Here is a 27,937-nt window from a genome sequence, read left to right on the forward strand (position 1 = left end):
TACTGAGGGTGAGGGGCAGTTTGAAAGGAGCAGAGGGATTAGCCGAGGGTGAGGGGCAGTTTGAAAGGAGCAGAGGGATTACTGAGGGTGATGGACAGTTTGAAAGGAGCAGAGGGTTTAGCTGAGGGTGAGGGACAGTTTGAAAGGAGCAGAGGGATTAGCCGAGGGTGAGGGGCAGTTTGAAAGGAGCAGAGGGATTAGCCGAGGGTGAGGGACAGTTTGAAAGGAGCAGAGGGATTACCGAGGGAGAGGGACAGTTTGAAAGGAGCAGAGGGATTACTGAGGGAGAGGGACAGTTTGAAAGGAGCAGAGGGGTTACTGAGGGAGAGGGACAGATTGAAAGGAGCAGAGGGATTACCGAGGGAGAGGGACAGTTTGAAAGGAGCAGAGGGATTACTGAGGGTGAGGGACAGTTTGAAAGGAGCAGAGGGGTTACTGAGGGTGAGGGACAGTTTGAAAGGAGCAGAGGGATTACTGAGGGTGAGGGACAGTTTGAAAGGAGCAGAGGGTTTACTGAGGGTGAGGGACAGTTGGAAAGGAGCAGAGGGATTACTGAGGGAGAGGGACAGTTTGAAAGGAGCAGAGGGATTACTGAGGGAGAGGGACAGTTTGAAAGGAGCAGAGGGTTTACTGAGGGTGAGGGACAGTTGGAAAGGAGCAGAGGGATTACTGAGGGAGAGGGACAGTTTGAAAGGAGCAGAGGGATTACTGAGGGAGAGGGACAGTTTGAAAGGAGCAGAGGGGTTACTGAGGGTGATGGACAGTTTGAAAGGAGCAGAGGGATTACTGAGGGTGAGGGACAGTTTGAAATTAGCAGAGGGATTACTGAGGGAGAGGGGCAGTTTGAAAGGAGCAGAGGGATTAGCCGAGGGTGAGGGGCAGTTTGAAAGGAGCAGAGGGATTAGCCGAGGGTGAGGGGCAGTTTGAAAGGAGCAGAGGGATTAGCCGAGGGTGAGGGACAGTTTGAAAGGAGCCGAGGGATTACTGAGGGTGATGGACAGTTTGAAAGGAGCAGAGGGTTTAGCTGAGGGTGAGGGACAGTTTGAAAGGAGCAGAGGGATTACTGAGGGTGAGGGACAGTTTGAAAGGAGCAGAGGGATTAGCCGAGGGTGAGGGGCAGTTTGAAAGGAGCAGAGGGATTAGCCGAGGGTGAGGGACAGTTTGAAAGGAGCAGAGGGATTACCGAGGGAGAGGGACAGTTTGAAAGGAGCAGAGGGATTACTGAGGGAGAGGGACAGTTTGAAAGGAGCAGAGGGGTTACTGAGGGAGAGGGACAGATTGAAAGGAGCAGAGGGATTACCGAGGGAGAGGGACAGTTTGAAAGGAGCAGAGGGATTACTGAGGGAGAGGGACAGTTTGAAAGGAGCAGAGGGTTTACTGAGGGTGAGGGACAGTTTGAAAGGAGCAGAGGGATTAGCCGAGGGTGAGGGACAGTTTGAAAGGAGCAGAGGGTTTACTGAGGGTGATGGACAGTTTGAAAGGAGCAGAGCGGTTACCGAGGGAGAGGGACAGTTTGAAAGGAGCAGAGGGATTAGCCGAGGGTGAGGGGCAGTTTGAAAGGAGCAGAGGGATTACTGTGGGTGAGGGACAGTTTGAAAGGAGCAGAGGGATTAGCCGAGGGTGAGGGACAGTTTGAAAGGAGCAGAGGGATTAGCCGAGGGTGAGGGGCAGTTGGAAAGGAGCAGAGGGATTACTGAGGGTGAGGGGCAGTTTGAAAGGAGCAGAGGGATTAGCCGAGGGTGAGGGACAGTTTGAAAGGAGCAGAGGGATTAGCCGAGGGTGAGGGACAGTTTGAAAGGAGCAGAGGGATTACTGAGGGTGAGGGGCAGTTTGAAAGGAGCAGAGGGATTAGCCGAGGGTGAGGGGCAGTTGGAAAGGAGCAGAGGGATTACTGAGGATAAGGTCCGGTTCAAATGGTGCTGTGGGAACATCTGAATGAAGCCCTCTTTATCTGAATTAACATCATCTGAGCACATGGAACAAGGAAACGTCAACCACAGCAGTACAAGTGTGTCACAGCACCCACGGGTGCTGCTCACTGGTACCCACTTCTGTAGGGTGGGTCACCAATCAAACAAATCAGGCGTAGACACTTGCTGAAACTGCTCTGTCACACCCAGTGGGACCTTGCAACAGAGAGATCAGTACAACTGTTGGCCATCGCACAGGCCAACATATTACTCCCTCCTCTACTTTACCTGCCTGTTGAGCACCAGTAACTTGTGTACACAGACCCAGATCCCTGCGGCCACACAGAGGATCAGGTGGCACAGAACACAGAACAGTACATGTCCTTCAGCCCACTATGTACCTCTCTCAAATCAATCTAACCCCTCCCTCACACATAACTCTCAATTTTCTTTCATCCATGTGCCTACCTGAGGGTTTTTTGAACTTTGCGTCAAAAACAGTACAGCATTTCTTGTCGAATGCTATGTCCAGTGAACACTACTCCCACTTCCACTCTCCGTGTCACTGTCGCTCTCGTGGCTCCTCTCTGTCTGTTTTCACTTGTCCATCCATCCAGCCAGTTGGTCCACATCGCTTTGTCATCCCCTGTTCTATTATTCAAAAGGGACCCAGCGACAAGCCTGGAAACTAGAGTCTCAAGTCATTGGTACGGAAGTTACTGGAGAGGCTTTTAGGGATAAGGCTTATCAGCGTTTGGAAACCCATGGCCTAATTAGCGTGACCAGCATGGCAAGTCGTGTCTTACTAACTTGATTGACATTTTTGATGAGGTGACGAGAGAGAGAGATTGAAGAGGGTAGGGCAGTATAAGTTGCCCACTTGAATTTTGGTAAGGATGATGAGAGACATTGATCATGTCGATAGTCAGAGGCTTTTTCCCAGGGCTGAAATGGCTGCCACAAGAGGGCACATGTTTAAGGTGCTGGGGAGTAGGTACAGAGGAGATGTCAAGGATAAGTTTTTTTACACAGAGAGTGGTGAGTGCATGGAATGGGCTGCTGGCGACGGTGGCGGAGGCGGATATGATAGGGTCTTTTAAGAAACTTCTGGATAGGTACCTGGAGCTTAGAAAAACAGAGAGCGATGTGTAACCCTAGTAATTTCTAAGGTAGGGACATGTTCGGCTGAAGGGCCTGTATTGTGCTGTAGGTTTTCTATGTTTCTATTTGACGAAGTCCCTCATGGGAGGCTCATCCAGAAGATTAAGATGCATAGGACGAGTGAATTGTCTGTTTGGATTCAGAGCTGGCTCGCCCGTAGAAGAAAGAGGGTGGTGGTCAAAGGGACTTAGTAGAGCTGGAGGTCTGCATTTAGTGGAGAATTGCAGGGATCTGTGCTGGGACCTCTGCTCTTTGTGATCTATATAAATGACATGGATGAAAATGTAGATAGGTGGGTTGGTAGGATTGCAAGTGATAACAAGATTGGTAGAACGTGACCCAGATCAATTGCAGATATGGGCAGAGAAATGGCAGATGGAGTTTAACCTGGCCAAATGTGAAGAGTTGTGGATTGGCGGGCTCAAAGGTACGCAGACAGTGCAGTGTGAAGGACAAATTCCCCAACAGTGTTGCTGAGCAGAAAGATCTTGGGATCCAATTTCAGAGCTCCTTGAAAGTGGCTACATAGGTCGAAAAAGTAGTAAGGAGGGTTATGGAATGCTTGCTTAATCAGTCGAGGCTTTGAGTTCAAAAGACAGGATGTTGCAGCTTCATAAAACTCGAGTTATTGAGTACAGTTATAGAAAGGATGTCGAGGCTTTGGAGAGGATCACTGGGGTGCTGCCTGGATTAGCGGGCATGTGTTGTAACAAGAAACTGGACAATCTTGGGTTGTTTTCTCTGGAGAGCTGGAGGCTGAGGGGAGATCTGACAGAGGTTTACAAGATATTAGAGGTAGAGATACAGACAGTATTTTTTTCTCAGGGTTGAACTGTCTAATACCAGAGTACGTGCTTTTAAATTTACAAGGTGTAATTTCAAAGGAGGTGTGAGGGGCAAGGTTTTATACATGGAGTGTTGGGTGCCTGGAATGCGCTGCCTCGGGTGGTGGTAAGAAAATTTTAAAAAGACGTTTTGATAGACGCATGAATGTGAGGGAAATGGAAGGATATGGAGCAGAGGGATTGAGCGAGGTTACCCATTTGATTACGAATTACACAGGGGTTGAAGGGTCTGTTCCTGGGCTGTACTGATCTCTTCCGTGTTACATTCCTCACCACCAGCCAGGACAGAGAGCATGAGCCGGTGCTCACTCGCCACTCAATCCTGCTCCACTATTCAATTCAGTCATCTCTGATTAATCCCGATTTCAACTCCTCTCCTGTGTCAGGGCCCACAATCCTCACCTTTTGCTCTTTCAAATGTTTTTATTCATCTCCACCTTAAACACATCTAATGATGAGGTCATAGAAACATAGGAAAACTACAGCACAATACAGGCCCTTCAGCCCACAATGCTGTGCCAAACATGTATTTACTTCAGAAATGACCTCAGGTTACCCATAGGCCTCTATGTTTCTAAACTCCATGTACCTGTCCAAGAGTGTCTGAAAAGACCCTTTCATATCTGCCTCTACCACCATTGCCAGCAGCCCATTCCACACACTTACCACCCTCTGCATAAAAAATTTACCCCTGACATCTCTGTATCTACTTCCAAGCACCTTAAAACAGTGTCCTCTCATGTTTGCCATTTCACCCTGGGAAAAAGCCTCTGACTATCCACACGATCAATGCCTCTTATCATCTTATACACCTCTATCAGGTCACCTCTCATCCTCCATCGCTCCAAGAAGAAAAGGCTGAATTCACTCAACTATTCTCAAAAGGCATGCTCCCCAATCCAGGCAACATCCTTGTAAATCTCCTCTGCACCCTTTCCATAGTTTCCACACCCTTCCTGTAGTGAGGCGACCAAAACTGAGCACAGTACTCCAAGTGGGGTCTGACCAGGGTCCTAATTAGCTGCAACGTTACCTCTTGGCCCCTAAACTCAATCCCATGGTTGATAAAGGCCAATGCACCGTACGCCTTCTTAACCAGAGTCAACCTGCTTTGAGTGTCCTATGGACTTGGACCCCCCAGATCCCTCTGATCCTCCACACTGCCAAGAGTCTTACCATTAATGCTATATTCTGCCTGCAAATTAGACCTACCAAAATGAATCATTGGTGAACTCCATCTGCCACTTCTCAGCTCAGTTTTGCATCCTATCAATGTCCCGCTGTATCCTCTGACAGCCCTCCACACTATCCACAACACCCCCAACATTTGTGTCATCAGCAAATTTACTAACCCATCCCTCCACTTCCTCATCCAGGTCATTTATAAAAATGATGAAGAGGAGGGGTCCCAGAACAGAGCCCTGAGGCACACCACCAGTCACCAACCTCCATGCAGAATATGACCCGTCTACAACCACTCTTTGCCTTCTGTGGGCAAGCCAGTTCTGAATGCACAAAGCAATGTCCCCTTGGAGCCCATGCCTCCTTACTTTCTCAGTAAGCCTTGCATGGGGTACCTTATCAAATGCCTTGCTGAAAGCCATATACACTACATCTACTGCTCTACTTTAATCAATGTGTTTAGTCACATCCTCAAAAAATTAAATCAGGCTCGTAAGGCATGACCTGCCCTAGACAAAGCCATGCTGACTATTCCTAATCATATTATCCCTCTCCAAGTGTTCATAAATCTTGCCTCTCAGGATCTTTTCCAACAACTAACCAATCGCTGAAGTAAGACTCACTGGTCTATAATTTCCTGGGCTATCTCTACTCCCTTTCTTGAACAAGGGAACAACATCTGCAACCCTCCAATCCTTGGGAAGGGAACCCCTCCTGTCCCCATTGATCATCACCAGAGGCTCAGCAATCTCCTCCCTTGCCTCCCACAGTAGCCTGGGGTACATCTTGTCCGGTTTGGAGACTTATCCAACTTGATAAAGCCATCTTGGCTTTTCCAACTTGGGCAGCTTGAGTCCGTGGAAGCAGAGTCCTGGGCTTTGGCTAAGTGGGCTTCGGCGTAAGGGGACTTCGGCAAGGCTGTGTGATTGCTCGCTGAGGGGAAGAAGGTAAGGTCGCTAGGTGCTTTTTAGACTTATTCTATCAATCCAGTTCAGGTATGGGGGAGACAGTCAGAGCAGTAGTGTGCTCCGTATGCAGTATGTGGGAAGTCAGGGTCAACACAGTTGTCCCTGATGACCACACCTGCAAACGGTGCGTCCAGCTGCAGCTCCTATCAGCCCGAGTTAGGGAGTTGGAGCTGGAGCTGGATGAACTACGGATCATTCGGGAGGCAGAGGCAGAGATAGATAGGAGTTATCAGGAGGTAGTCACACCAAAAAACCAAGAAGTAGGCAGATGGGTGACGGTCCAGAGAGGCAGGGGGAGCAGGCAGAGAGAGCAGAGCACCCCTGCGGCCATTCCCATTAACAATAAGTATACCGTACTGGATACTGTTGATGGGGATGACCTACCAGGAATGAGTTGTAGTGGTCCTGCCTCTGGCACAGAGATTGAACCCTCAACTAGAAAGGGGAGGAGGGAAGAGAAGAGAGCGATAGTTTTAGGGGATTCTATAGTCAGGGGGGCAGATAGGAGATTTTGTGGGGCAGATCGGGAGTCTCAGATGGTATGTTGCCTCCCTGGTGCCAGGGTCCGGGACATCTCAGATCGGGTGCAGGCTATTCTTGAGAACGAGGGCATGAACCCAGATGTAGTGGTCCATGTAGGGACCAACGATGTAGGTAAGGTGAGTGAGGGGGTCCTGCTTAGAGAGTTCAGGGAGTTAGGAGTGAAGCTGAAAGGCAGGACCTCCAGGGTGACAATCTCGGGATTGCTACCTGTGCCACGTGCGAGTGAGGCGAAGAATAGAATGATTATGCACACTAATACGAGGCTGAGAGCATGGTGCAGGAAGGAAGGGTTCAGGTTTTTGGATAATTGGTCTTTGTTCCAGGGACATTGGGATCTGTTTCGAAGGGACGGTCTACATCTGAACCGGAGGGGTACTAACATTCTTGCAGGAGTATTTGCCAGTGCTGCTCGGGGGAGTTCAAACTAGATGTGCAGGGGGCAGGGATCCAGATCCAGAGGGTTGGTCAGAAGGAGCATGGGGTTAAATGTGTACAAGGTTTGGGTGATCTTGAGAAGGTCATCAAAATTCAGGGTGCAATTAGCCCGATGGATGTTCAAGGAGCTGGATTAGGTACAATAGACAGTGTTTTAAGCAAAGAGAGGAGGAATGGGCTAAGAATTCTATACTTGAATGCGCGTAGTGTCAGAAATAAGACAGATGAGCTTGAAGCTCAGATGAAAATGGGGAACTACGATATTGTTGGGATAATGGAGACATGGCTGCAAGGGGATCAGGCCTGGGAATTGAGTGTACCAGGGTATACGTGCTATCGTAGAGACAGAAATATGGGAAGAGGGGGTGGGGTGGCCCTGTTGGTGAGGAATGAGATTCAGTCCTTAGCAAGAGGTGACTTGGGAACAGGGGAAGTAGTCTGTGTGGATTGAGCTGAGGAACAGTAAGGGTAAAAAGACCCTAATAGGTGTTGTGTACAGGCCCCCAAACAGTAGCGTGGATATTGGGTACAAGTTGATTAGGGAGTTAACATTGGCATGTGCTAAAGGTAATGCAGTCGTTATGGGAGATTTCAACATGCAGGTGAACTGGGAGAATCAGGTAGGTGCTGGACCCCAGGATAGCGAGTTTGTGGAGTGTCTAAGGGATGTATTTTTGGAACAGCTTGTGCTTGAGCCAACCAGGAACGAGGCTATTTTGGACTTGGTGATGTGTAATGAACAGGAATCGATAAGTGATCTTGAAGTAAAGGAGCCATTAGGAAGTAGTGATCATAACATGATAAGTTTTTATCTACAATTTGAGAGGGATAAGGGCAGATCAGAGGTGTCAGTGTTGCAATTAAATAAAGGAGACTACGGAGCCATGAGGGAAGAGCTGGCCAAAGTTAAATGGGCGGATGCCCTGGCAGGAAAGACAGTGGATCAGCAGTGGCAGATATTCTTGGGCATAATACAAAAGATGCAAAAGCAGTTCATTCCAATGAGAAGGAAGGATTCAAAGAGGGGGAAGGGGCCACAGTGGTTGACAAAGGAAGTCAGAGATTGTATAGCATTAAAGAAAAAGAAGTATGACAGGGCTAAGATGAGTGGGAATACAGATGATTGGGAAAGTTTTAAGGAACAGCAGATCTTAACTAAAAAAGCAATACGGAGAGAAAAAATCAGGTATGAGCTCAGTCTAGCCAGGAATATAAAAGGGGATAGCAAAAGCTTTTTTAGCTATGTGAAGAGAAAGAAGATAGTTAAGAACAATGTTGGCCCCTTGAAGAATGAATTGGGAGAAATTGTTATGGGAAACAGGGAAATGGCAACAGAATTTAATGCATACTTTAGATCTGTCTTCACCAGGGAGGACACAAGTAATCTCCCAGATGTATGGATGGGCCAGGGTCATAAGATATCAGAGGAATTGAGACAGATTGACATTAGGAAAGAAACTGTGATGAGTAGACTGGTAGGACTGAAGGCTAATAAATCCCCGGGTCCAGATGGTCTGCATCCGAGGGTTCTAAAAGAGGTGGCTCAGGAAATTGCGGATGCATTGGTAATCATTTTCCAATGTTCCTTAGATTCAGGATCAGTTCCTGAAGGTTGGAGAGTGGCTAATGTTATCCCACTTTTCAAGAAGGGAGGGAAGGAGAAAACGGAGAACTATCGTCCTATTAGCCTAACGCCAGTCGTGGGGAAGATGCTTGAGTCCATTATTAAGGACGAAATAGTGGCATATCTTGATGGCAGTAATAGGATTAGGCTGAGCCAGCATGGATTTACCAAGGGCAAATCATGCTTGACTAATCTGTTGGAGTTTTTTGAGGGTGTAACAAGGATGTTAGACGAGGGTAAGCCAGTGGATGTAGTGTACCTAGATTTTCAGAAGGCATTCGATAAGGTGCCACATAGGAGATTGGTGAGTAAAATCAGAGCTCATGGCATTGGGGGCAGGGTTTCAGCATGGATAGAAAACTGGTTGGCAGATAGAAAGCAAAGGGTAGCAGTGAATGGGTGTTTCTCGGACTGGCTGGAGGTGACTAGTGGGGTACCACAGGGCTCTGTATTGGGACCACAGCTCTTTACGATTTATGTCAACGATTTAGATGAGGGCATTGAAAACTATATCAGCAAGTTTGCTGATGATACTAAACTGGGTGGCAGTGTGACATGCGAAGAGGACGTTAGGAGAATACAGGGAGACTTGGATAGGCTGAGTGAGTGGGCAGATACTTGGCAGATGTCATTCAATGTGAATAAATGTGAAGTTATCCACTTTGGAAGCAGGAACAAGAGGGCAGAGTATTGTCTTAACCTGGTAGAGTTAGGTAAGGGAGAAATGCAAAGAGACCTAGGAGTCCTAGTTCATCAGTCAATGAAGGTGAATGAGCAAGTGCAACAGGCAGTGAAGAGGGCAAATGGAATGTTGGCCTTTATTACAAGGGGAATTGAGTACAAGAGCAAGGATGTCCTTTTGCATTTGTACAGGGCCCTGGTGAGACCACACCTGGAATATTGTGCACAATTTTGGTCTCCAGGTTTAAGGAAGGACATTCTGGCAATTGAGGAAGTGCAGCGTAGATTCACTAGGTTGATTCCTGGGATGGCAGGGCTGTCTTACGCAGAGAGATTGGAGAGATTGGGCTTGTACACGCTGGAATTGAGGAGATTGAGAGGGGATCTGATTGAAACGTTTAAGATAATTAAAGGATTTGATAGGATTGAGGCAGGAAATATGTTCCAGATGTTGGGAGAGTCCAGTACCAGAGGGCATGGATTGAGAATAAGAGGTCAGTTATTTAAAACAGAGTTGAGGAAGAGCTTCTTCTCCCAGAGAGTTGTGGAGGTGTGGAATGCACTGCCTCGGAAGACGGTGGAGGCCAATTCTCTGGATGCTTTCAAGAAGGAGCTAGATAGATATCTGATGGATAGGGGAATCAAGGGATATGGGGACAAGGCAGGGACTGGGTATTGATAGTGAATGATCAGCCATGATCTCAGAATGGCGGTGCAGACTCGAGGGGCTGAATGGTCTACTTCTGCACCTATTGTCTATTGTCTATTGATGCTTTATTTTTTGTTAATGTCTACATGCTCAAGCTTTTCAATCTGCTGTAAGTCATCCCTACAATCACCAAGGTCCTTTTCCATAGTGAATACTGAAGCAAAGTACAGTCAGCCCTCCTTATCCGCGGGGGATTGGTTCCGAGATCTGCCATGGATACCAGAAAACACGTAAGCTCAAGTCCCTTATTTAACCTGTCTCAGTGCTGTGAGCATTAGGACCTGGTGCAGCTTTGAATCCACAGTGTTCTGTTCACGAACATAATCACGATCATGATTGAAAATAAGGTGGAAGTAATAAAGCGATCGGAAAGAGGTGAAAGGCCATCAGTCATTGGAAAAGCGTTAGGCTGCAGTTGGTCAACCATCGGAACAATTTTAACAGAGCATGTGAAAGGCCCTGCCCTGATGAAAGCTACAATTATTACTACGCAACGCAGTGGTTTAATTATTGAAATATGTATGTTTCTTAAGTGTTTTATATGCATAAAAAGGTAAAATATGTACTATATACTAAGAAAAACGTTTGACTAACTGATGCTAAATAATACCGGATGTACCTGTTCCGACTTCAAATCCGACTTAAAGATGGACTAAGGAATGGAACTTGTTCATAACCCGGGGACTGCCTGTACTTTTAAGTCATTTCTAGATTACTTGGAATACCTAATACAATGTAAATGCTATGTAAGTAGTTGTTATTCTGTATTGTTTAGGGAATAATGACAAAAAAAATAGTCTGTACATGCTCATAACGAGTGCTGGAGAGAGAACTTCCGGGTTTTCCCGATCCGCGGTTGGTTGAATCTGTGCATGCGGAATCCGCGGATAAGGAGAGCCGACTGTTTTCATTAAGTACCTCTGCTATCTCCTCTGGTTTCATACACACTTTCCCACTGTCACACTTGATTGGTCCCCTATCACTGCTGCCATCCTCTTCCTTTCCCTACCCTTCTGATCCACAGGGCGGACTCTGTGCCGGAGGCATTGCCACTGTCGCTTCCCCCAGGTAGGCTGGTCCCCCCAACAGCAGTACTCAAACAATAGTACTTATTGTTAAGGGGACAGTCACAGGGGTACTCTCTAGTATCTGGCTCTTGCCCTTCCCTCTCCTGACTGTTACCCACTTATCTGTCTCCAGAGGCCCCAGAGAACCTACCTGCCTATAGCTCCTCTCTATCACCTCCTCACTCTCCCTGACCAGACGAGGGTCATTGAGCTGCATCTCCAGTTCCCTAACCTGGTCCCTGGGGAGATGCAGTTCAATGCACCTGGCACAGGTGTGGCCGTCCAGGAGGCTGGGAGTCTCCACCACCTGCAGGAGCAGAGAGCAGCACAGGCTCTTCATCCTCTGAGACAGGACATTTCCGTGCAGGTGCAGTGTGAGGAACCGGTCATCTGGGAGAGCTGGTGGACGAGGGAAGGAATTGACAACATTTTAAGTGAAAATGCTGCATAGGACAGGACACTAAATCCTGTGAGGAACAGAAAGTTTTCAGTTTAAAATAGCCATTTGGCGTGCTGTCTTCTTGAACCTACTGCTTGTTTCTTTTTAATGTATCAGAGTTTCCCAATGAATTCACTCCCTCTCTGACTATTCCATGTTTATCCTTTTCTGGTCGATGAACATCTCCCGACCTATATGCTCAGTAATTCACAGGCCTCTTCATCCCTTCTACCGTCACTCTACTTCCACCTCATTCCAGGAGAGGAGGGATCTTCGTCCAGAAGACGTATGAAGACTTGATGAAAGCACAAGCCATGGGGCTGATCAACCTTCAGCACTCGACTGAGGATTCTAGTGAGCTGCCATCAGTGGCCTGTGTCCCATTAGGGGGTGATGGGTCCCAGCTGGACTGATGGGCCCTGTGTTCTATTGGGGCTGATGGGACCTGTGTTCTATAAGGGGCTGATGGGCCCTGGGTGCCTGTAGGGGTGATGGGCCACGTCCCAGCAGGGCTGATGGGCCCTGTGTCATAGTAGGGCTGATGGGACCTGAATTCTATTAGGGGCCGAAGGGCCCTGTATGCCTGTAGGGGTGATGCACCGTGTCCCAGCAGGGCTGATGGTCCCCGTGTCCCAGCAGGACTGTTGGGCCGCATGTCGCAGCTGGGCTGATGGTCCTTGTGTCCCAGCGGGGGGGGGGGGGGGGGGTGGTCCCTGCCTCCCAGCAGGGCTGATGTGGCTAGTGTCCCAGCACGGCTGATGGTCCCAGTGTACCAGCATGACTGATGGGCCCCGTGTCCCAGCAGGGCTGATGGGCTCTGTCCCAATAGGGGTATTGGACACGCATTAGGACTCATATAAGGAGAAGAAGACAACCAAGAAGGCGACCAGGTGGGGGGTTATATGGGAGGCAGGGTTTGAGGATCGGCACAACATTGTGGGCCGAAGGGCCTGTAATGTGCTGTACTATTCTATGTTCTATTATAATTCTTTTAGTTAGATACTCATGGACCAGTTTTCCCATAGAGATTTTGGTTCTCAGTGAAATTTATATTATGATTTTTTGTTTCGATTGTAACTAATTTCGGTGGGAAGGGATGGGGGGGATGAGTGGACAAGGGAGTTGCGTAGGGAGCGATCCCTGTGGAAAGCAGAAAGAGGGGTGGAAGGAAAGATGTGCTTGGTAGTGGGAGCAAACACGAGGAAATCTGCAGATGCTGGAAATTCAAATAACACACACAAAATGCTGGTAGAACACAGGAGGCCAGGCAGCATCGATAGGGAGAAGCATCCTGACGAAGGGTCTCGGCCTGAAACGTTGACAGTAGTTCTCCTTATAGATGCTGCCTGGCCTGCTGTGTTCCACCAGCATTTTGTGGGTCTTGGTAGTGGGATCCCGTTGGAGGTGGCGGAAGTTACGGAGAATTATACGTTGGACCTGGAGGCTGGTGGGGCGGTAGGTGAGGACAAGAAGAACCCTATCCCGAGTGGGGTGGTGGGCGGATGGGGTGAGGGCAGATGTGCGGGAAATGGGAGAGATAAGTTTGAGAGCAGAGTTGATTGTGGAAGAAGGGAAGCCCCTTTGTTTAAAAAAGGAAGACATCTCCTTCGTCCTGGAATGAAAAGCCTCATCCTGAGAGCAGATGTGGCGGAGATGGAAGAATTGTGTGAAGGGAATAGTATTTTTGCAAGAGACAGGGTGGGAAGAGGAATAGTTCAGGTAGTTGTGAGAGTCTGTAGGCTGAGAGTAGATATCAGTAGATAAGCCGTCTCCAGAGATGGAGACAGAAAGATCAAGAAAGGTGAGGGAGGTGTCAGAAATGGACCAGGTAAATTTGAGGGCAGGGTGAAAGTTGGAGGCAAAGTTAATGAAGTTAACGAGCTCAGCATGCGTGCAGGAGGCAGCGCCAATGCAGTCATCGATGTAGCGAAGGAAAAGAGAGGGACAGATACCAGTATAGGCTTGAAACATGGACTGTTCCACAAAGCCAACAAAAAGGAGGGATAACTGGGACCCATGCGGGTGCCCATGGCTACACCTTTGGTTTGGAGGAAGTGGGAGGAGCCAAAGGAGAAATTATTAAGAGTAAGAACTAATTCAGCTAGGGTCAATGAGAAAGTACCTGGCGTCCCTATCACAATCCCTTCCACGCCTCCGGGACACCTTTTTCTCCGTTATTTCATCCTCCGTTGGATCCACACGTGCAATCGCCATTTCTTTGATTTTATCACATCCTGAAAGGATCGCAAGATCTTCCATCTACAGACCCCAGAGCATGGACTTCGTATTGCGGCCCCGGGCCCGGCCATCGATCTCGGCTGACACAACCCTCCCCTTTCTTGATCTTTCTGTCTCCATCTCTGGAGACGGTTTATCTACTGATATCTATTATAAGCCTACAGACTCTCACAGCTACCTGGACTATTCCTCTTCCCATCCTGTCTCTTGCAAAAATGCTATCCCCTTCTCACAATTCCTCCGTCTCCGCCGCATCTGGTCTCAGGATAAGGCTTTTCATTCCAGGACGAAGGAGATGTCTTCCTTTTTTAAACAAAGGGGCTTCCCTTCGTCCACCATCAACTCTGCTCTCAAACGCATCTCTCCCATTTCCTGCACATCTGCCCTCACCCCATCCGCCTGCCACCCCACTCGGGATAGGGTTCCCCTTGTCCTCACCAGCCTCCAGGTCCAACATATAATTCTCCGTAACTTCCACCACCTCCAATGGGATCCCACTATCAAGCACATCTTTCCCTGCCCCCCTCTTTCTGCTTTCCACAGGGATCGCTCCCTATGCGACTTCCTTGTCCATTCATCCCCCCCATCCCTTCCCACCAATCTCCCTCCTGGCACTTATCCTTGTAAACGGAACGAGTGCTACACCTGCCCTTACATTTCCTCCCTCACCACCATTCAGGGCCCCAGACAGTCCCTCCAGGTGAGATGACACTTCACCTGTGAGTCGGCTGGTGTGGTATACTGCGTCCGGTGCTCCCGGTGTGGCCTTTTATATATTGGTGAGACCCGACGCAGACTGGGAGACCATTTCACTGAACACCTACACTCTGCTACCAGAGAAAGCAGGATCTCCCAGTGGCCACACATTTTAATTCCACATCCCATTCCCATTCTGATATGTCTATCCATGGCTTCCTCTACTGTCAAGATGAATCCACACTCAGGTTGGAGAACAACACCTTATATACCGGCTGGGTAGTCTCCAACCTGATGGCATGAACATTGACTTCTCTAACTTCCGTTAATGCCCCTCCTCCCCTTCTTACCCCATCCCTGACATATTTAGTTATTTGTTTTTTTCTCTCTCTCTGCCCATCAGTCTGCCTGTTCCCCATCTCCCTCTGGTGCTCCCCTCCCCCTTTCTTTCTCCCAAGGCCTCCCGTCCCATGATCCTTTCCCTTCTCCAGCTCTGTATCCCTTTTGCCAATCACCTTCCCAGCTCTTAGCTTCATCCCACCCCCTCCGATCTTCTCCTGTCATTTCGCAATTCCCCCTCCCTCTCCTACTTTCAAATCTCTTAGTACCTTTTCTCTCAGTTAGTCCTGACGAAGGGTCTCGGCCCGAAACATCGACAGCGCTTCTCCCTATAGATGCTGCCTGGCCTGCTGCGTTCCACCAGGATTTTGTGTGTGTTGTTCCCATTTTCAAAGATCATGTTGTGATCACTCTTCCCCAGAGAATCCTCCACTGTGAGATCACTAATTAATCCCATATCATTACGATGTCAACACCATAATTACCAGTTTTGTGGGTGTCCTGAGAGTCTATTTAAGCTAACTGTCCTATAATTTTTCCTTATGACTCCTTGGGAATTTGATTTCGTCAGTGAATACAAAGTTTGTTTTGATACTTGATTTACAGCCCCCCTATCCTTTTGTAATTAAAGGTGTCGGGCACCAAGGTGATGTAGTTTGGGACATCAAATACTGGCACAACACATACGATAAATATGAGGGCTCTCGGGAGTACAATGTTTTTTTCTCCCTCCCCTCCAGCGATGTAGATAATGCAGATGAATCTAGAACTAGAGGGCACAGTGTTAAGTTGGGAATGCAGAGCTTTAAAGGGAAACTGAGGGGCAACTTAAGACAGAGGGTGATGGATTTATGGATGTTCAGGGAGTTAAAAAAAAATTCCCCTCAGTTTTCCTTTAAAACCCTACAACCCTCGACCCAGGTATCATCCTGGTGACCATCTTCTGCATCTTCTCCAGCTTTCGCATCCTAGCTAAGGTGTGGATAAGGGGCTTGTAGGTTATACTCCATGGCTAGCCTGACCATAAAAGACAGGAGCAGAGTGAGGTCTTTCAGTTCATCAAGTGTTTTACAATTCCATCGTGGATGATTTCCCTGTGGCTCAGAAGGGTAGGGAGTCAGGGGTTCTGACATGCGATTCTGTGGACACAGGAAAGAAACTCGGATGGTAGTTTGCCTCCCAGGTGTCAGGGTCCAGGATGTTTCTGATCGCGTCCAAGGTATCCTGCGGTGGGAGGGAGAACAGCCACAGGTCGTGGTACATATTGGTACCAATGACAGAGGCAGGAAAAGGGAAGAGGTCCTGAAAGAAGATTACAGGGAGTTAGGAAGGAAGTTGAAAAGCAGGACCTCGAAAGTAGTAATCTGGGGATTGCTGCCTGTGCCACACGACAGTGAGTACAGGAATAGAATGAGGTGGAGGATAAATGCATGGCTGAGGGATTGGAGCAGGGGGCAGGGATTCAGATTTCTGGATCAGTGGGACCTTTTTTGGGGCGGGTGTGACCTGTACAAAAAGGACGGATTGCATTTGAATCCCAGGGGACCAATATCCTGGCAGGCAGGTTTGATAGAGCTGTTGGGGAGGGTTTAACTAGTCTGGCAGCGGGGTGGGAATCAGAATGTGAGTGCAGGGATTAAGGTAGAAGGACAAGGGCATGATGTTAAGAGTTCTGAGTTGATGAGGAAGGACACGTAGGGGACAGAACATAATTGTAACCAGTTAAAGGGGTTGAAATGTGTCTATTTCAATGCTAGGAGTATTAGGAACAAGGAGGATGAACTTAGAGCATGGATTAGTACGTGGAACTACAATGTTGTGGCCGTTACTGAAACTTGGTTGGAGGAAGGGCAGGATTGGATGATGCAGGTCCCGCGGTTCAGGTGTTTTAAAAGGAATAGGATGGGCAGTAGAAAAGTGGGGGGAGTGGCATTGCTGGTCATGGATAGTATCATGGCTATAGAAAGGGAGGACGCTGCAGGAGTGTCTACAGAGTCAATCTGGGTGGAAGTCATATAGGAAGGGATCAATCACTGTGCTGGGAGTAGTCTATAAGCCCCCAAATAGCCCTCGGGACATAGAGGAGCAGATAAGCAGGCAGATTTTAGAATGGTGCAGGAAATACAAGGTAGTAGTTATGGGTGATTTCAACTTCCCTCATAATGACTGGTACCTCCTGACTGCAAGGGGGATAGATGGGGCTGAATTTGTCAGGTGTGTTCAAGAAGGATTCCTGACACAGTATGTGAACTGGCCGACGAGAGGAGAGGCTATACTGGATCTAGTTCTGGGTAATGAACCTGGTCAGGTGACAGACCTCTTGGTGGGGGAGCATTTTGGTGAGAGTGACCACAACTCCCTTAGCTTCAGCATAGCTATGGGAAGGGATAAAATCAGATGAAATGGTAAAGTGCTTAACTGGGGAAGGGATAACTTTGAAGGGATGAGGCAGGAACTAGCGAGAATAAATTGGAAACAGATGTTCAAAGGGGAAAGCACAGAAGTTATGTGGGAGAAGTTTAGGGACCACTTGAGCTGGGTTCAGGATAGGTTTGTCCCACTAAGGCAAGGAAAAAAATGGTAGGGAAAAGGAACCGTGGCTGACGAAACATGTGAGGCAACTGGTCAAGAGGAAAAAGGAAGCATATGTTAGATATAAGAAGCAGGAAGTAGGAGGGGCTTATGAGAAATATAGGGTAGCCAGAAAGGAGCTAAAGAAAGGACTTAGGAGAGCTCGAAGGGATCATGAGAAGACCTTGGCATGTAGGATTAAGGGGAACCCCAAGGCGTTCTATGCGTATGTGAAGAATAGGAGGATGACGAGAACTAAGGTAGAACCACTAAAGGATAAAGAGGGCAACATGTGCCTGGAGGCGGAGGAGGTTGGGGAGGTCCTAAATGAGTACTTTGCTTCAGTATTCACAAGTGAAAAGGATCTTGATCAGCATGAGGTCGAAGTAGAGTGGGCCTGTGTGCTGGACAATGTGGAGATTAAGGAAGAAGTGCTGGATCTTCTTAAAAACATTAAGATTGATCAATCCCCAGGGCCGGATATGATACACCCCTGGTTGTTGTGGGAATTGAGAGAAGAGATCGCAGGAGCGTTAGCCTTGATCTTTAAATCCTCTTTGGCTGCAGGGGAAGTGCCGGAGGACTGGAGAATGGCAAATGTAGTTCCCTTGTTTAAAAAGGTAACAGGGAGAAACCTGGGAACTATAGACCAGTGAGTCTTACGTTAGTGGTATGCAAACTACTGGAAAGGATTCTTAAGGACAGGATCTACGAGCATTTGGAGAAGTACAGTCTACTCACGGATAGTCAACATGGCTTTGTGAATGAAAGATTGTGCCTCACGAGCCTAATTGAGTTTTTTGAAGAGGTAACAAAAGAAATTGATGAGGGTAGGGCAGTGGATGTGGTCTACATGGACTTTAGCGAAGCATTTGACAAGGTCCCTCATGAGAGACTCATCCAGAAAGTCATGAGGCATGGGATAAGTGGAACCTTGCCTATTTGGATAAAAATTGGCTTAAAGGAAGAAAGCAGAGGGTAGTTGTGGAAGGGAAGTATTCTGCCTGGAGATCTGTGACTAGTGGAGTGCCGCAGGGATCTGTCCTGGGACCCCTGCTATTTGTGATTTTTATAAATGACCTGGATGTAGAGGCAGAAGGATGGGTGAGTAAATTTGCGGATGACACGAAGATTGGATGAGTTGTGGATGGAGCTATAGGTGGTCGAAGGTTACAAGAGGATATAGACAGGCTGCAGAGTTGGGTAGAAAAATGGCAGATGGAGTTCAATCCGGACAAGTGTGAGGTGATGCATTTTGGAAGGACAAACCAGAAGACTGAGTACAAGATTAATGGTCAGTTACTTAAGAGTGTGGATGAACAAAGGGACCTTGGGGTTCAAATCCATACATCCCTCAAGGTCGCTGCACAGGTTGATAGGGTAGTTAAGAAGGCCTATGGGTTGCTAGGCGTCATTAACAGGGGGATTGAGTTCAAGAGTAGAGCGGTCATGTTGCAACTCTACAAATCTCTGGTGAGACTACACTTAGAGTATTGTGTTCAATTCTGGTCACCTCATTATAGGAAGGATGTGGAGGCTATGGAGAGGGTGCAGAGGAGATTTACCAGGATGTTGCCTGGTTTAGAGAACAAGTCATATGAAGCAAGGTTAGCAGAGCTGGGACTTTTCTCTTTGGAGTATAGAAGAATGAGAGGGGACTTGATAGAGGTCTACAAGATTATGAGAGGCATAGATAGGGTGGATAGTCAGTACCTGTTTCCCGGGACAGCAATGGCAAACACCAGAGGGCATATGTACAAAATTAAGGAAGGGAAGTTTAGGGGAGACATCAGGGGTAAGTTTTTTTGCACAGAGGGTTGTGAGTGCCTGGAATGACTTGCCAGGGATGGTGGTGGAGGCTAAAACATTAGGGCTATTTAAGAGCCTCTTGGACAGGCACATGGATGAAAGAAAAATGGAGGGTTATGGAGTAGTGTGGGTTTAGTACTTTTTTAAAGGATTATATGGGTCAGCACAACATGGAGGGCTGAAGGGCCTGTTTTGTGCTGTAGTGTTCTCTGGTTCTATGATTTATTATCTCTCCCAATCCCAGGCCTTCTCGCTGTAACCTTTGTCGCCCTGACTACTCAACAGCCTGTCAATCTCCATTTTAGATATACACAATGACTTGGCCTCCACAGCCAACTCTGGCAATGAATTCCACTGACTCACCACCCTCGGGCTCAAGAAATTCCTCCTCTTCTTTGTTCTAAATAGACATCCCTCTATTCTGAGGCTGTGCCCTCTGGTTCCAGACTCCTCCACTACAGGAAATATCCTCTGCACGTCCACTTTTGCTAAGCCTTTCGATATTTGATATGTTTCAATGAGATTTCCCCCTCATTCATCTAAACTACAGCAAGTACAGGCCCAGAGCCTTCAAATGATCCTCGTATATAAACCTTTTAATTCCTGGAATTATGATGTGTCTTACACTCAGGGTCATGGTCTATCAATGCAAGGCTGCCTCCTTCACTGTGCTACTCGCCGATTTCCAGATTCAGCCAAACTGTCTTTGTCACTGGAAACCTCCGTACATCATCCCCCCCACCCACAGGTTAGTCTTTCTGCACCTGCTATTGATGTTAATCACTGTGTACAACCTCCTGTGTCAGTGAGATACTGACTAATATCAGACCGTAAGACATACGGACAGAATTAGGCCATTTGGCCCATCAAGTCTGCTCCGCCATTCAATCATGGCTGATCCTCTTTCTTATTTTCCTGCTCAACCCCAGTTCCTGGCCTTCTTCCCATAACTTTTGATACCATGTCCAATCAAGAACCATCATTCGCTGACTTGGATACACCCAGCAACCTGGCCTCCACAGCTGCGTGTGGCAACAAATTCCACAAATTCAATACCCTTTGGCTAAATAAGTTTCTCCGCATCTCTGTTTTGACAGGGTGCCCCTCTGTCCTGAGGCTGTGCTCTCTTGTCCTAATCTCTCCCACCAGGGGAAACATCCTTACCACATCTACTCTGTCTAGCCCTCTCAACATTCGAAAGGTTTCAATGAAATCCCCCCTCATCCTTCTGAATTCCAGTGAGTACAGACCCAGAGCCATCAAACGTTCCTCGTATGATAGCCCTTTAATTCCTGCATCATCCTTGTGAACCTCCTCTGGACCTTCTCCAATGTCTCCTCATTTCTGTTCAAAATGGACATCCCTCTATTCTGAGGCTGTGCCCTCTGGTCCTAGATCAATAAGATCCTCCCCCTCATCATTTTTCTAAACACCAGCGAGTACAGGCCTAAAGCCATCAAATGCTCTTTATTCCTGGGGTCATGCTCCTGAACCTTCTGAGGTCCCTCTCCAACTCCAGCCCATCCTTTCGTTACATGTGGGGCTCCAAACTGCTCACAATACTTCTCATGTCATCTGACCAGTTCCTTATTAGGCCTCAAAATTATATCCTTGCTTTTATATTCTGCTTCTCTCAAAACAAATGCTAACATTCTATTTCCCTTCTTCACCATTGATTCAACCTGCAAGTCAACCTTTAGGGAATTCTGCATAAGGACTCCCAAGACCCTCTTCACCTCTGATTTCTGAAATTGCTCCCTGTTTAGAAAATAGGCAGAACTTTTATTCCTTCTACCAAAGCACACGATGAGCACTTCCTGACACTAAACTCCATCTGCCACTTCTTTGCCCATTCTCCCATCTGTGGATTCCCTGCTTCCTCAACACTACCTGTCCCTCCACCTACCTTTGTACTGTCCGCAAACGTGGCCTCAAAGCCATCAATTCCATTGTCCAAATCATTGACATACAATGCAAAAAAAAGCGGTGCCAATACCACTAGTGACCGACAGCCACAGGACCCTATATTCCCACTCGTTTTCTCCTCCCAGTCAGTAAATCTTCTAGCTTGTAATACTATGGCCTCTTTTCTTGTTAAGCAGTCTCATGTTCAACACCTTGTCAAACGCCTTCTGAAAATCCAATTACACACCATCCACTGACTCATCTGTGGTCTACCCAACTCATTATTTAATCAAAGAATTAGAAACGTAGAAAACCTACAGCACAATCCAGGCCCTTTGGCCCGCAATGTTGTGCTGAACATGTACTTATTTTAGAAATTACCTAGGGTTACTTTTCTAAGCTCCATGTACCTATCCAAGAGTCTCTCAAAAGACCCTATCATAATCGCCTCCACCACCGTCACTGGCAGCCCATTCCATGCACTCACCACTCTCTGCATAAAAAATTATCCCTGACATTTCCTCTGTACCTACTTCCAAGCACCTTAAAACGGTGTCCCCTTGTGTTAGCCATTTCAACCCTGGGGAAAAGCCTCTGACTATCCACACAATCAATTCCTCTCGTCATTTTATACATCTTTATCAGGTCACCTCTCATCCTCTGTCGCTTCAAGAAGAAAAGGCCGTTCACTCAACCTATTTTCATAAGGCATGCTCCCCAATCCAGGCAACATCATTGTAAATCTCCTCTGCACCCTTTCAAAAGTTTCCACATGCTTCCTGTAGTGAGGCTCCAAGAGGGGTCTGACCAGGGTCCAACATAACTGTAACAATACCTCACGGCTCTTGAACTCAATCCCACGGTTGATGGAAACCAATACACCGTATGCCTTCTTAACTACACAGTCAATCTGCGCAGCAGGTTTGAGTGTCCTATGCACTCAGACCCCAAGATCCCTCTGATCCTCCACAATGCCAAGAGTCTTACCATTACTACTATATTCTGTCATCATATTTGACCTACCAAAATGAACCACCTCACATTTATCTGGTTTGAGCTCTATCTGCCACTTCTCAGCCCAGTTTTGGATCCTATCAATGTCCCGCTATAACCTCTGACAGCCCTCCACACTATCCACAACATCCCCAACCTTTGTGTCATCGGCAAATTTACTAACCTATCCACTTCCTCATCCAGGTTATTTATAAAAATCACAAAGAGTAAGGGTCCCAGAACAGATCCCTGAGTCCAACCACTGGTCACCGACCTCTATGCAGAATGTGACCCATCTACAACCACTTTTTGCCTTCTGTGGGTAAACTAATGTTAGATCAACAAAGCAAGGTCCCCTTGGATCCCACGCCTCCTTACTTTCTCATTAAACTTTGCTTGGGGTACCCTATCAAAACGACCTGCCTTTCACAAAGCCATGCTGACTGTTCTAATCATATATGCCTCTCCAAATGTACAGAAATCCTGCCTCTCAGGATCTTCTCCATCAACTTACCAACCACTGAGGTAAGACTCACTGGTCTATAATTTCCTGGGCTATCTCTACTCCCTTTCTTGAATAAGGGAACAACACCTGCAACCCTCCAATCCTCCGGAACCTCCCCCGTCCCCATTGATGATGCGAAGATCCTCCCTTGCCTCCCACAGTACCCTGGGGTACACCTCATCTGGTCCCGGTGACTTATCCAACTTGATTCTTTCCAAAAACTCCAGCACATCCTCTTTCTTAATGTCTACATGCTCAAACTTTTCAGTCCGCTGTAAATCATCCTTATAATCGTCAAGATCCTTTTCCGTAGTGAATACTGAAGTAAAGTATTCATTAAATATCTCCCCAACCTCCTCACGTTCCATACACTTTTCCACTGTCACACTTGATTAGTCCTATTCTCTCACATCTTATCCTCTTGTTCTTCACATACTTGTAGAATGCCTTGGGGGTTTCCTTAATCCTGCCCGCCAAGGCCTTCTCATGGCCCCTTCTGGCTCTCCTAATTTCATTCTTAAACTCCTTCCTGCTAGCCTTATAATTTTCTAGATCTCTATCACTATCTAGTATTTTGAACCTTTTGTAAACTGTTCTTTTCTTCTTGACCAGATTTTCAACAGCCTTTTTACACTACGGTTCCTGTACCCTACCATCCTTTTTAATGAAATTTAAGAGACTACTAGATAGGTAAATGGAGGAATTTAAGGTGGAGGCTTATATGGGAGGCAGGGTTTAAGGGTCAGCACAACATTGTGGGCCAAAGGGCCTGTACTGTGCTGTATTGTTCTATGTTCTCTGTTTCCCTGTCTCATCGGAACATACCTATGCAGAACGCATGCAAATATCCCCTGAATATTTGCCACATTTCTGCCATACATTTCTCTGAGAACATCTGGTCCTAATTTATCTAAGCTCCTGCCTGAATCATTCTAGAATCTAGTGATTCTTGAAAGGTCTCCACGATCTCTTCAACCAGTTCCGAGCCCTGGAAAAGGGATTTGGGAGTCCTTGTGTAGGATGAATTTCAAGAGGATGTAATACTGACATTGTATAAGGAATGGATGGGTAAGGCTTACCATATAACCATATAACAATTACAGCACGGAAACAGGCCATCTCGTCCCTTGTAATGAAACCAAATTTCCCTCGGGATCAATAAAGTATGTCTGTCTGTCTGCCAGTCTGTTCTCGTCCATGCCGAACGCTTACTCTCACCTAGTCCCACCGACCTACACTCAGCCCCTTACCCTACATTCCTTTCCTGTATACATACCTATCCAATTTTTTTTTAAATGACAATATCGAACCTGCCTCTACTAATTCTACTGGAGGCTCATTCCACACAGCTACCACCCTCTGAGGAAAGAAGTTCCCCCTCGTGTTACCCCTAAACTTTTGCCCCTTAACTCTCAACTCATGTCCTCTTGTTTGAATCTCCCCTACTCTCAATGGAAAAAGCCAATCTACGTCAACTCTATCTATTCCCCTCATAATTTTAAATACCTCTATCAAGTCCCCTCTCAACCTTCTACGCTCCAAAGAATAAAGACCTAACTTGTTCAACTTTTCTCTGTAACTTAGGTGCTGAAACCCAGGTAACATTCTAGTAAATCTTCTCTGTACGCTCTCTATTTTGTTGACATCATTACTATAATACGGTGACCAAAACTGTACACAATACTCCAAATTTGGCCTTACTAATGCCTTGTATAATTTTAACATTACATCTCAACTCCTACACTCAATGCTCTGATTTATAAAGGCCAGCATACCAAAAGCTTTCTTCACTACCCTATCCACATGAGATTCCACCTTCAGGGAACTATGCACCATTATTCCTAGATCACTCTGTTCTACTGCATTCCTCAATGCCCTACCATTTACCATATATGTCCTATTTTGATTAGTCCTACCAAAATGTAGCACCTTACACTTAATCAGCATTAAACTCCATCTGCCATCGTTCAGCCCACTCTTCTAACTGGCCTAAATCTCTCTGTAAGCTTAGAAAACATACTTCATTATCCACAACGCCACCTATTTTAGTATCATCTACATACTTACTAATCCAATTTACCACTCCATTATCTAGATCATTAATGTATATGACAAACAACATTGGACCCAGTACAGATCCCTGAGGCACACCACTAGTCACCGGCCTCCAACCTGACAAACAGTTATCCACCACTACTCCCTGGCATCTCCCATCCAACCACTGTTGAATCCATTTTACTACTTCAATATTAACACCAAACGAATGAAACTTCCTAACTAACCTTCTGTGTGGAACCTTGTCAAAGGCCTTACTGAAGTCCATATCGACAACATCCACAGCTTTACCCTCGTCAACTTTCCTAGTAACCTCTTCAAAAAATTCAATAAGATTTGTCACACACAAATACATGTTGACTGTTTCTAATCAGACCCTGTCTATCCAGATAATTATATATACCATCTCTAAGAATACTCCCCATTAATTTACCCACCACTGACGTCAAACTGACAGGCCGATAATTGCTAGGTTTACTCTTAGAACCCTTTTTAAACAATGGAACCGCATGAGCAATACGCCAATCCTCTGGGAATATCCCCTTCTCTAATGACATTTGAAATATTTCTGTCAGAGCCCCTGCTATTTCCACACTAACCTCCCTCAAGGTCCTAGGGAATATCCTAACAGGACCCGGAGACTTATCCACTTTTATATTCTTTAAAAGCCCCAGTACTTCCTCCTCTTTAATCATCATAGTTTCCATAATTATCCTACTTATTTCCCTTACCTTACACAATTCAATATCCTTCGCCTTAGTGAATACTGAAGGAAAGAAATTGGTCAAAATCTCCCTCATCTCTTTTGGCTCCACCCATAGATGTCCACTCTGATTCTCTATGGGACCAATTTTATCTCTCACTATCCTTTTGCTATTAATATAACTGTAGAAACCCTTTCGATTTATTTTCACCTTATTTGCCAAAGCAACCTCATATCTTCTTTCAGCTTCTTACTTAAGATTCTTTTTACATTCTTTATATTCCTTCAGCACCTCAATTACTCCATGCTGCCTATATTTATTGCAGATCTCTCTCTTTTTCCAAACCAAATTTCCAGTATACCTTGAAAACCACAGCTCTCTCAAACTTTTAACCTTTCTTTTCAACCTAACAGGAACATAAAGATTCTGTACCCTCAAAATTTCACCTTTAAATGATCTTCATTTCTCTATTACATCCTTCCTAGAAAACAAATTGTCCCAATCCACTCCTTCTAAATCCTTTTGCATCTCCCCAAAGTTAGCCTTTCTCCAATTAAAAATCTCAACCCTGGGTCCAGTCCTATCCTTCTCCATAATTATATTGAAACTAATGGCATTGTGATCACTGGACCTGAAGTGCTCCCCAACACATACCTCCGTCACCTGACCTGTCTCATTCCCTAGCAGGAGATCCAACACTGCCCCTCCTCTAGTTGGTACCTCTATGTAACACTGCAAAAAACTATCCTGCACACATTTAAAAACTCCAAACCATCCAGCCCTTTTACAGAATGGGCTTCCCAGTCTATATATAGAAAATTAAAATCTCTCACAATCACAATCTTGTGCTTACTACAAATATCTGCTATCTCCTTACAAATTTGCTCTTCTAATTCTCGCTCACCATTAGGTGGCCAATAATACACCCCTATAAGTGTTACTACACCTTTCCCATTCCTCACTTCCACCCAAATAGCCTCCCTAGAGGAGCCCTCTAATCTATCCTGCCAAAGCACCGCTGTAATATTTTATCTGACAAGCAATGAAACACCTCCCCCTCTTGCCCCTCCGATTCTATCATACCTGAAGCAATGAAATCCACGAATAATTAGTTGCCAATCACAGCCCTCCTGCAGCCATGTTTCACTAATAGCTACAACATCATTTTTCCAGGTATCTATCCATGCTCTAAGCTCATCCACCTTTTTTACAATGCTCCTAGCATTAAAATAAATACATTTAAGAAATTCTGCACCTCTTCCTCTCTGTTTATCCCTAACAACTTTACTATCTTCTTTTTCTTCCTTCATCCCTACATCTTTGGTCTGAGCGCTTCTCTTTTCTATCACCTGCCTATCCTCTCTCACACACTGTCTACAAGCTTTCTCTAACTGTGAACTAACCTCCTCTCTCCTAGACCCTTTCAATTTGATTCCCACCCCCCAACCATTCTAGTTTAAAGTCACCCCAGTAGCCTTGGCAAATCTCCCCACCAGGATATTGGTCCCCCTAGGATTCAAGTGCAACCAGTCCTTTTTGTACAGGTCACACCTGCCCCAAAAGAGGTCCCAATGATCCAGAAACTTGAATCCCTGACCCCTGCTCCAATCCCTCAACCATGCATTTATCCTCCACCTCATTCCATTCCTACTCTCACTGTCGCGTGGCACAGGCAGTAATCCCAAGATTACTACCTTTGCGGTCCTTCTTCTTAACTGCCTTCCTAACTCCCTATACTCTCGTTTCAGGACCTCTTCCCTTTTCCTACCTATGTCATTGGTACCTATATGTAGCATGACCTCTGGCTCCTCACCCTCCCACTTCAGGATATCTTGGACACGATCAGAAACATCTTGGACCCTGGCACCAGGGAGGCAAACTACCATCCGGGTCTCCTGACCGCGTCCACAGAATCGCCTACCTGACCCCTTAACTATCAAGTCCCCTATCACTGCTGCCTTCATCTTCCTTTCCCTACCCTTCAAATACTCCTTTACTTGGATATTTGGGCCCCTTATTAAAGAAGGATGGGCTGACATTGGAGAGGGTTCATACAAAGTTCAGGAGGGTGATTCCAGGAATGAAAGGGCTATTATACGAGCAACAGCTGAAGGCTCTGGGTCTGTACTCGCTGGAATTCAGAAGAATAATCTCATTGAAATCTATTGAATGTTGAAAGGCCTAGATAGAGTGGATGTGGAGAGGATATTTCTTATAGTGAAGCAGTCTAGGACCAGAAATAGAGAAACCTCCATGCAGATCAGAGATGAGGAGGAATTTCTTTAGCAAGAGGGTAGTAAATCTGTGGAATTCGTTGCCACAGGTGACTGTGGAGGCCAAGTCACTGGGTGCATTTAAGGTGCAGATTAATGGTCTCTTGATTACTCAGGGCATGAAAGTTTATGGGGTGTAGTCAAGAGAATGGGGTTAAGAGGGAAAGGGATCAGCCATGATAAAAGGTAGAGCAGTCTCAATGGGCCAAATGGCCTAATTCTGATCCTATGTCTTATGGTCTATGATCTGACATTTGAATTTCTGGCATACTGCTTGGTTTTAAA

At 46.5% G+C, this 27,937-nt stretch overlaps 1 protein-coding gene across 3 annotated transcripts in view; it reads right to left on the minus strand.

Moving 5' to 3' along the window:
• The window catches only part of adcy3a (adenylate cyclase 3a), a 247,262-nt gene that overhangs the window by 210,997 nt on the left and 8,328 nt on the right, over nt 1-27,937 (minus strand). The window contains exon 1 of one of the 3 annotated variants that reach the window (XM_059985415.1): nt 2,379-2,985. The exons of the other annotated variants lie outside the window; for them this stretch is intronic. The gene's annotated coding sequence lies outside the window, so the exon portion shown is untranslated. Of the gene's footprint in view, nt 1-2,378; nt 2,986-27,937 lie in introns of those variants that run through there. 3 annotated transcript variants of the gene reach the window in all.

Source organism: Hypanus sabinus, chromosome 12, assembly GCF_030144855.1.
Source record: "Hypanus sabinus isolate sHypSab1 chromosome 12, sHypSab1.hap1, whole genome shotgun sequence".
Lineage (NCBI taxonomy): Eukaryota > Metazoa > Chordata > Chondrichthyes > Myliobatiformes > Dasyatidae > Hypanus > Hypanus sabinus.